Raw genomic sequence first — 10,350 nt, forward strand, 5'->3', positions numbered from 1 at the left:
GGCAACCGATGGACAAAAAATTCGTGCCTTCTTTTGTTCGACACCATAGTGAAGTTTGATGGTTTCGTACGTCAACTTGTTCGTGAGATTCACGTTGGAGAAGTAGCTGCGTACCGTGTAGAGGCGGTCTTGAGTTGGAAAAGATGGTTCATTTACCAGGACTCCCTGTGTCAATAAATTGAAGCGCACTGCGCAGAGCTGCGAGTTGCTCGCTCGTTTACGTCGGGGCATGTGGATTCTTGAATCGCGTCCAGGGTTACTCCTCTTGTCTGTATTAACACAGCGTCGCCATAACTGGTCGATGTAGTCCATCAGTCAGCACAGATGTGTATGTTGTGCTGTAATTCTAAACAAGGCAGAAAACACCCGCGGTCCGAAGTAAACAGTGAAACGAATTCGGTAATATACATTGCGGTACTTTTGCGTGTCCGATATTCTTGAGCAAACAACCGTGAAAAAGATGCTGGAATGAATAGCTTATTTTTATCGCGTATTTTCGCAGATCCTTCACGTAAAGATATTCGTGCATAGCTACCGGCCAGCCACGAATGGATCTTTCAGCGTTCGGCGAGTGTTCCTCATCCTTGAGCAAGGCTTATGTGGGTGAGTATTATCACTACGTGCACTGTTTCTGAGTTGCTCGTCGTAGAAAAAAAAATTCAATGCCACGCCACTCTGTGAAAGTGGATGACCAGCGATGCTGTGTATCTGAGCCCCTTAATGACGAACTGTCCATTGCAGTGCGTCGAACGCCGTATGCCCATAAATGGAAGGAGATGCGCGACTAGTCGCTCCTCCACGGTGTTGAGCTTTGGAAGGTAATGACGCACAGAGGGGTATACATACCCATGTGTTGTTGCAAAACGTGACATGATCCGTTTTACTAACGAATCCCGGCATGTTGATCCGACACGCACTTCCACCGCACTCCACGGGCACACACTGCTTCACCTTAGCCAAAGCGATCGTGGGTTGGTCGACCTCCTGCAGTGCAGTAATGGTTGTGAAGTCACTCGAAAACCACAAGGAGTCCCACACAACACAGGCCACACAAAATAGGTTTCCCACAAGCTCCCTCTGAAACCTGGCTGTTGCTCCGGTGAAACGTTCCAAGTTTGCGGGATCAGAGCCACTTGGACGGTTCGCTTTTCTTTCCGCCTCGTGAGCCTGGTGGGTAGCACGCTTACGGGACCGCCACCAAGGGAGAGTAGAAGGAAAGGCAAGTGCTTGGAACGCCGACAAAGGGAGGGCGCTGCCAAACGTAGACATGGCCGGCGCCTGTCAAAGTGTAGCAGGTGTTCTTATCAGCTTAATATCCGATATGGGCTGTATTTGTACCTAAGATATTAAACTTATTTTTGCAAGTTGCTGGAGTGCTTACAGCCTGCTTCAGCGCCAGTGCTGGTCGGCCGCGTATTGAACTACCTTCGGGATCGGCTCGCGTATGATAGGGAGAAATTCTCCATTTGCACGGCTCGATAGGCGCACACATTTTTCTACAGAACTGAGCCATATAGAGCTTCGCGGTAAAAAATTTAAAAAGGACCAAGAAATACAAGAGATGGCATTTTAAAAGACGATAATTTATCAGACAAAGAATTGACATCAGCAAACAGGCAGCCTTACGCAACCGACGGCGCGTATGCAATAGCCTATTAGCTCTTTGTATAGTCGCTGGCCTGGCTATCCGAAGCAACCGATCCAGATATAAAACAGTTAGAAAATCAATTTATTTGGGAGTAGAAACTGCCCTTAATGACACTCTTTAGCAAACTACGGAGGTTACTCTAGCCAACAAAAAATAAAACGCAGTACTTAAAAGCGATTCAGAAGGTCTTTAGAGGTGCTGGCTATGAAATACCTCCTGTACCTACAATATACTAACCGGTGAGACCGCCGAAGGACGCTGCGAAGTACATCTGCAATAAACGAAAGAATAAGAAAAAAAAGGAACTAAAAGCACTTGAGGCACTTTCATTTTCACTTTATTACATTAAAGGCCCCCACTGGTGGGATATTACATGAGGGTTGGGTGTACAAAAAAGGAAAACACCCCCGCAGGGGCGTCTGCGTCAGCAGGCGTTTGGTGCGTTGCGACACCACGGACCCGAGCACACGAGGGTTGGACCCTCCCGCGTGTAGCCGTACGCGGCTTAGCCGTGTCTGGGGAAAAGGGGATCCTGGGGGTTGAGCCGATGCTGGGTGTCTGGACCTTTAAGGCCCCCCGGCGGAGGGAACACACCTCTTCGGCCTCGGCTTCACATAGACGGCACCTCCAGGCTGACCCACCTGGAGGACATCGGCAGTCGCCTTTTCCTGTCTCTCCCTCCTCGAATCTTCGTCTTTATCTCTAACTTTTTGACCTTTCCTGTCTCCTTCTCTCTTCTTTTTACTTCCTTTCTCCTGGCGGCAAGGGTTAACCCTGTGTGGCTATCCAACCTTGGGTACACCATATTAGGTTATAGTGACGGCGTACGACTGGCGTCGTGCAGACTTCTACGCAAGCTCTGCCGCGTCCCCTCGTTGGGCTCCGTGGTGGGCGGTCGGCGCTGTTGCCGAATGCATACATTTTTCATGGAAACCTCTTTCCCCTCCCTTACTGATCGCCCTCAGAAACGAGGGCGCACCGAAGATGTCTTCAAGTTTTTTGGACGCCAAACCCAGAACTTTCCCCGCTTCCATGTTATTCATTCCGAAAAGCCATACAAAGCAGTGCGAAACGTCTCACCATTCCTTGTTTCAAAGTCCCTAACTGATATTTTTGGTCCAGGTTACAAAGTGTCGAGGATGGCAAGCGGCGACCTCCTCTTGGAGCTCCGCGATGCAAAACAGTATGAGAAACTACCGCAACTAGTGTCATTTGGAGAGACCCCCATAACAGTAACCCCGCACCGTACAATGAACACCACCCGTGGTGTTGTATCAGATGATGATTTGCTTGAGCTGACTGAAGCGGAACTACTGGAGGGCTTCAGCGAACAAAATGTGATCAATGTCAGAAGAATTAAGATGAGGCGGGATGGAAAAGAGATTCAGACGAAACACCTAATAATTACTTTTGGATCAAGTATCTTGCCCGAATCAATCGAGGCCGGGTACATAAAGCTCCGTGTCAGGCCGTACGTGCCAAACCCACTCCGATGTTTCAAATGCCAGCGCTTCGGCCACAGCTCGCAGAGCTGCCGAGGCCGCCAAACATGTGCAAAATGCAGTGCCCACGAACACACATCTGAAGCTTGTGAGAATGCTCTCCACTGTGTAAACTGTGATGGGGAGCACGCCGCGTATTCGCGGGCGTGCCCATCCTGGAAAAAAGAAAAGGAAATTGTAACAGTTAAAGTAAAGGAAAATATAAGTTTCAAGGAGGCACGAAGGCGGGTATCGTACCTGCCCAAGAAAACCTTTGCCGATGTGGCGCGTCAGGGGGCAGCGTCACAACGGCCTCCGGCGGCTGTCCTACCCACAGGCAGTGAGTCGGCAGTTACGCCATCTGCCCCCGCGGCGGTTGCAGCTAGCGCTGCTCCGTCGACGCAGAATGAGGGACCACCGACCCCGAAGGTGGCCGCCGTCGAGGCTGTCCCAACCTCCCCGGCCCCTTCCAGCGCTGGCAACAGCCGGCGCAGCCAGATCCCTCAGGGAGCCCCATCGACCTCCGGGCTGGTGGGCGCAGGGGTCTTGCCCTCCAAGGCGGGACTCTCTCGGGAAACATCTCGCTCGCAAGAGCACGTGTCCGGCGCCTCACAAGAGGCAATGGACACTACACCCATCCTCAAGGCGCACCAAGCGCCTAAGGAGCGTCGAGGTTCCCTCGAACGCTTCAAAAAGAGTAAAACCCCGGTTACAGGGCCTCGAAAGAGCTCTGGAACCTAAGCTCGGAAATCTCTGTAATTAATACATCTGTTTCCGTATACACAGCACTTATTTACTACCAATATGGATACACCAATAATTCAATGGAACGTCAGAGGACTTCTCAGGAACCTTGATGACGTGCAAGAGCTTATTCAAAAACACAATCCAAAAGTGCTGTGTCTACAGGAAACACACTTAAAACCACAACACACAAACTTTCTCCGACCGTATGTCACGTTTCGCAAAGATCGCGATGATGCTGTCGTATCATCAGGCGGTGTTGCCATTTTGGTTCATAAAAATATTTCCTGTCAGCGTTTACAGCTACAAACGCCCCTTGAAGCAGTGGCGGTTCGAGCTGTTCTTTTAAATAAACTCGTCACCATTTGCTCGCTTTATGTACCCCCACACTTCAAATTAAACAAGCATGAATTTCAGTCATTCATAGACGAATTGCCAGAACCTTATGTGGTGCTTGGCGATTTCAATGCGCACAGCTCCCTGTGGGGCGACTCTCGTACAGACGCGCGAGGTCGTCTTGTTGAACAGCTCCTTTTTTCTTCTGGTGCGTGCTTGCTGAATAAAAAGGAACCCACATATTACTCTCTAGCAAACAGAACATTTTCTTCAATAGATCTTACTATAGTTTCCCCATCTATACTGCTCGAACTTGAATGGGAAGTTACGAAGAATCCTTACGGGAGCGATCACTTTCCCATACTGATAAGAACATCAAAAGAAAACGAATATTCTCCGCAAGCTCCTAGGTGGAAGATAGACACAGCCGACTGGGAGAAATTTCGAACTCTCACTAACATCTCATGGGCCGACATGTCTTCTCTAGAAATTGATGCTGCTGTAGAGTATCTTACATCATTCATAATAGATGCCGCATCAAAATGCATATCCGAAGCGAGTGGTCTGGCATGCAAACGACGTGTACCGTGGTGGAACAGCGAATGTAGGATCGCCCGTAAGAATCAGAACAAGGCGTGGGGGTTGCTACGCGCTTCTCCCACTGCAGAGAATCTTATCAACTTTAAACAAATAAAGTCCCAAGGCAGGCGAACCCGCCGACAGGCCAGAAGAGAAAGCTGGCACAAGTTTTTATCGAGCATTAACTCGTTTAGGGATGAGGCCAAAGCCTGGAACAGAGTTAATAGGATTAGAGGGCGGCAAACACATTCACTCCCCCTGGTAAACACACAGGGCTATACACTACAAGACCAGGCAGACTCACTTGGGGAGCATTTTGAGAACGTGTCAAGCTCAACAAATTATTCACAATCCTTTCTCAAACACAAACAAATAGAAGAATGTAAGCCTCTAATCAGAAAATGTCGTCAGAACGAACCATACAACCGTCCTTTTAGTATTGCAGAGTTGAGAGCTGCCTTGAACGCATGCAAGAGCTCTGCGCCAGGACCGGATAGAATAATGTATGAAATGATTAAAAACGTACACAGTGACACGCAAGTTACAATACTTGCACTATTTAACACTATTTGGGCTGTGGGATACCTTCCAACCGCATGGAAACAAGCCATTGTTGTCCCTGCTTTGAAACAGGGCAAAGATCCTTCCTTAGTGGCAAGTTACCGCCCGATAGCCCTCACAAGCTGCCTTTGTAAGGTATTTGAAAAGATGATTAATCGACGACTAATTCACTTCCTTGAACTGAAGAAAGCGCTAGATCCCTGTCAGTGTGGCTTTAGAGAAGGGCTGTCCACAACCGATCATCTTGTACGTATTGAAGGATATATTCGCGACGCTTTCATGCACAAACAGTTTTTCCTATCGGTATTTCTGGATATGGAGAAGGCTTACGACACAACGTGGCGGTACGGCATCTTGCGAGACTTATCAGAAATGGGCATTCATGGTAATATGATAAACATAATAAAAAGCTACTTGTCCAACCGTACCTTCCGGGTGAAAGTCGGCAATGTGCTGTCACGTCCTTTTACACAAGAAACTGGTGTACCCCAGGGAGGCGTGCTCAGTTGCACACTTTTTATTGTTAAAATGACAACGCTTCGTGCTTCCTTACCACCAGTCATTTTGTATTCCGTCTATGTGGACGACATTCAAATAGGCTTCAAATCCTGCAACCTCGCAGTATGCGAGAGACAGGTACAGCATGGTTTGAACAAGGTGTCAGGGTGGGCAGAGAAAAATGGTTTTAAAATCAATCCTCAAAAGAGTTCTTGTGTGCTGTTTACAAGGAAGAGAGGCCTAGTTCCGGATCCTTGCTTACAGATGTGTGGACAACAGATACCTGTAAACAAAGAGCACAAATTTCTAGGTGTTATACTTGACAATAGACTCACTTTCGTCCCACACATTAAACAACTCAAAGAAAAGTGTCTGAAAACAATGAACCTAATGAAACTTCTATCCCAGACTACGTGGGGTAGTGACAGAAAGTGCCTAATGAATCTGTATAAGAGCCTCATCCGGTCACGATTAGATTATGGTGCCGTGGTATATAACTCTGCTGCCCCGAGCGCGCTAAAGATGCTAGACCCTGTTCACCATCTGGGTATCCGTTTAGCCACAGGAGCTTTCAGAACGAGTCCCGTACAAAGCTTATATGCAGAATCGAATGAGTGGTCACTTCATATCCAGAGAACATACATCAGCCAAACATATTTTTTGAAAGTCCACTCTAATCCTGAACATCCCTGTTTTAACACCATTAACGACATGACATATGCTACACTGTTTCGTAATCGTCCTTCCGTAAGACAGCCTTTCTCGCTGCGTGTGAGGGAGCTTAGTCATGAAATGCATGTTCCACTTCTCGAACTTCGCCTAATGCATCCAGCCAAGCTGCTACCTCCTTGGGAGTGGCAGTTGATACAATGCGATACATCTTTCATGGAAGTTACAAAAAACGCTCCAGAGATTGCAATCCAAATGCATTTCCGGGAACTCCAGCACAAATACTCCTGTACAGAGTTCTACACAGACGCATCGAAGTCACACGACGGGGTGTCCTATGCAGCCGTCGGTTCATCCTTCTCGGAATCCGACGTACTGCATCCGGAAACTAGTATCTTTACGGCTGAGGCCTACGCGTTATTGTCGACCGTGAAGCATATAAGGAAAACAAAACTCAAAAAATCAGTTATTTTTACGGACTCCCTAAGTGTTGTGAAGGCTCTGATATCGTTCTGTAAGTGCAAAAATCCTGTTTTAATTGAACTCTATTCCGTGTTATGTAAAGCATATGTATCTAACCAGCATGTGATTATATGCTGGGTGCCTGGCCATAGGGGCATCCAGGGTAACGTTCTAGTGGACCAGATGGCCACATCAATTTCATTACATGCAGTTAGTCCTACTGCTTCGGTCCCTGTCAAAGACCTGAAGCCTTTCTTAAGAAGGAAACTACGAAACCACTGGCAACGCATGTGGGACGAAGAAATAAATAATAAACTGCATGTAATAAAGCCACAATTAGGTTTCTGGCCTCCTGTAACAAAATCCCGCCGGACAGATGTCCTCTTCTGCCGTCTAAGAATAGGACACACTTTTGGAACACATAACTTTTTACTCACGGGAAACGAGCCTCCAACCTGTGGTAGATGCGGGGAGAGGCTGACAGTCCTCCACGTTCTACTGGAGTGTCGGCAAGCCGAATCTGAAAGAAGGAAACATTTTCTCTTAGCATACCGGCAGCACATCCCCCTTCATCCTGTTATGTTACTTGGCCCAGAACCACTCTTTGACACCAATGCAGTCTTAAGTTACCTGAAAGATGTTGTATTGCATGTTGTTAGCCCCACATGTTCGTAGCGTCTCCTCTCTTCAGAGGATGGCGCTGTGATAGTTCTCTCGTATAGCACGTGCCTCTAGGCCCTTGTGTTTCAAGGGCTCCGGCGAGGCAACAGTGCTCCAGCTATTTTTACCATCTCATATATTTTCATTTCTATGTCATTCTTTTACGATGGATTTTAATGTTCATAGTATTCGTCATTAGTCATCGCCATAATTTTATATCACGTAGATTTTATGCACTTTACAGCAACTATTTTTAGGCCACTTTACAGCCAAGTCACATCTCCATAATACATCGTCAACATCACCACTTGTCATGGCGCTCTTTGGCCACACCTGGCCCTTGCGCCATTAAACACCACATATCATCATCATCATCAAAAAGGAAAACACGTTGACCATTCAGGATGAGTAGTGGGCTCTTAAAGCATCAGTGAAGGCGTGTGGGTTGGTGATGGCCAGGATGACGTGGGGAAGGCCGTTGGTGGGTGCTTAACTATTTATGATGTTACCGTCCGCAATAACATAAATCGTGATTTCGTTTACTCTCCAAATAGTGTGTTGTGTAACGTTTGGATAACAACAGCTGAGTTTGCAAACGTCGGCGCTGTGATTAGGCCGGAACTAAAGTCAATTTCCTCCAGTGAGTGGGGCTTGATAATTCAGGTGGTATTTAGCAAGGCAGCGACTGTGCCACTTCATAAATTGGTGTGGAATGTCGCTTTGTCTCGGTGCGCAGAGCAGAAGGCTTGGTGTTAGGAACACGAACGCTCACCCATAAAGGGAGCGGTTCTGTTGTAAATACGAAGAGTGCATGATTCGTAATTGGTGGAAGTCTTCCGCGATTGTATATCTTTTCAAGGGACCATATTTTCGGAAATTAAAGAGAGATAAGCTTTTGCTAGAACTCTGGTTGTGTGGTATGACATGCAAATTGTAGGCTGCCAGATCATCGTTCTGTGCTCACAATTCGGCGCATGTGGTAAAACATCGATCGCCAGAGGTGCTCGTAGCAAAAACTCTCCTATCTATGGGGCCTTATTTCCCTGGTCCAGATAAAGTAAATTAGCGTAACTGCCAAGATATTAGGGCGAATGTGGAACAATATATAAGGCAGCCAGTGAGGCGTATAATCAAAACTTCACTGTCAAACTTAAGGGCCATGTGTTCTGGAAAAATAAAAAGAAGGTCATTCCAGATTTTTCGAGGCACATTGATTCATATGGAAATAATTATTGTGGAGGTTACAAGCTACTGCAGTAAGTAACCTTAAATTTTAGTCTGTTTGCCGAGCCAACTCGGGAATTCAGCTTTTTCGATAATCCGGTATCCCTTTAACTCTTGACCACCGTGTTATGTATACAAACTCAAGAAGTACTTATTTGGGCAAGGGAGTTCATTTGCTCTGAAGCCAAAACTCTTGGGGCAAAGTGGAAGCAAGTTCATAAAGCACCAATCAGTGAAAAGCAGTTATGCTCACCGGAGTTCCTTCATGGCACAAGTAGCTTCGAGGCATCAGACTATCTAGCAGTCTCGTTTTCGTAATATTGTAACACTGAATTCACGCGGTCGTGAATGTTTGGCGTCAGTAGTGTGCGCGTGAAGACCGCCAAAATTAGGTGATTCTTGAGAGTTTGAATAAATACGACGTCGAGGCGCTGCTTATGTGCATGCAGCAAGAGTCCAACTTCTATCTAAGCTCTCCGAAATGCGCACACCCAACATGCTAGTTACAACCGCAACAATATCAGTCACAATACCAAAGTGGGTGGCAGTCAGTCGATGAAATCAGTACGCAGCACAAATTAGAAGGCAACGGTTACCAGTGCACCAATATTTTGGTGTATACTTACATTCATTATCTTGACGGTACAAATTTCGGAAACCTAGGTGGGTTGGGATCGAAGCAGTCTCGTCTACAGATTAGTTTGTATGGCTGGGGCGGCATGTACGTAATTCTTCTCTTCATCCAGAACATAAGACCTGACATGGAGAAACTGTCCATGCAATTGTCTGCGGGCCTTTGGTTTGCCAATGCAGTGAAAAGACCTATTCATTGCGCAGAACACGCTAAACCAAAATTCAGACTTTCTGAAAGCAGCGAGAAATTTGCGTGTCTGAATGCTGCCTAGTTGGGCCAGGCCAGTCCTCCGGTCATGCTTTGACCTCTTTCTTGGGTCGATGTTCCTGCTGCTGTTCGGCGTGCGGGCTGACTTGATGCCACTTCCAACAGAACTCACTCATAGATGTCGAACCGTTGTTTAAACAACTTCGGTAAAGTGTGGCTTTCTTAGACCACTTCCAGTAACCTTGCTATTCGCCTTTTCTACATATGCTTCTGGTGAAGAAGATATGGGCTCAGAAGAGGCAAAAACCGTGCCATGCTCAGAACAACGAAAATATTTGCAGCCTCTCTTGAGGGAATGTTCTGCAGACATTGCCAGGAGGACATTACATCTTGTGTGATGCAATTTTTGTCTTATAGCTGATACCTACCAAATTTTCCCCGTGATCCCAAAGCTAAATATATCAGCAGGGCTTCTTACTTGGCCGGGTATGCCAATCATAGGAAAAAAAGTAGTTTCGCCGGAAAGGCGGAGCATCGATTGCGATAGCAAATTATCAGACAGCCCCACGAAGTAAGGATAGCACTTCTATCGGCCGTATGAACTTGTAAAACATTCGTTTGATAACGAAATTAACAAGCACGGTGTC

The 10,350-nt window shown here is 46.9% G+C and overlaps 1 non-coding gene across 1 annotated transcript; it reads left to right on the forward strand.

Annotated features, from left to right (window-relative positions):
* The first annotated feature begins 1,263 nt into the window (after positions 1-1,263).
* Positions 1,264-1,447, forward strand: LOC140214300 (U2 spliceosomal RNA). Its single transcript, XR_011891286.1, has one exon. It is a non-coding gene; the product is annotated as a U2 spliceosomal RNA (small nuclear RNA).
* Positions 1,448-10,350: the final 8,903 nt, after the last annotated feature.

The sequence above is a fragment of the Dermacentor andersoni genome, chromosome 11 (genome assembly GCF_023375885.2).
Source record: "Dermacentor andersoni chromosome 11, qqDerAnde1_hic_scaffold, whole genome shotgun sequence".
NCBI lineage: Eukaryota > Metazoa > Arthropoda > Arachnida > Ixodida > Ixodidae > Dermacentor > Dermacentor andersoni.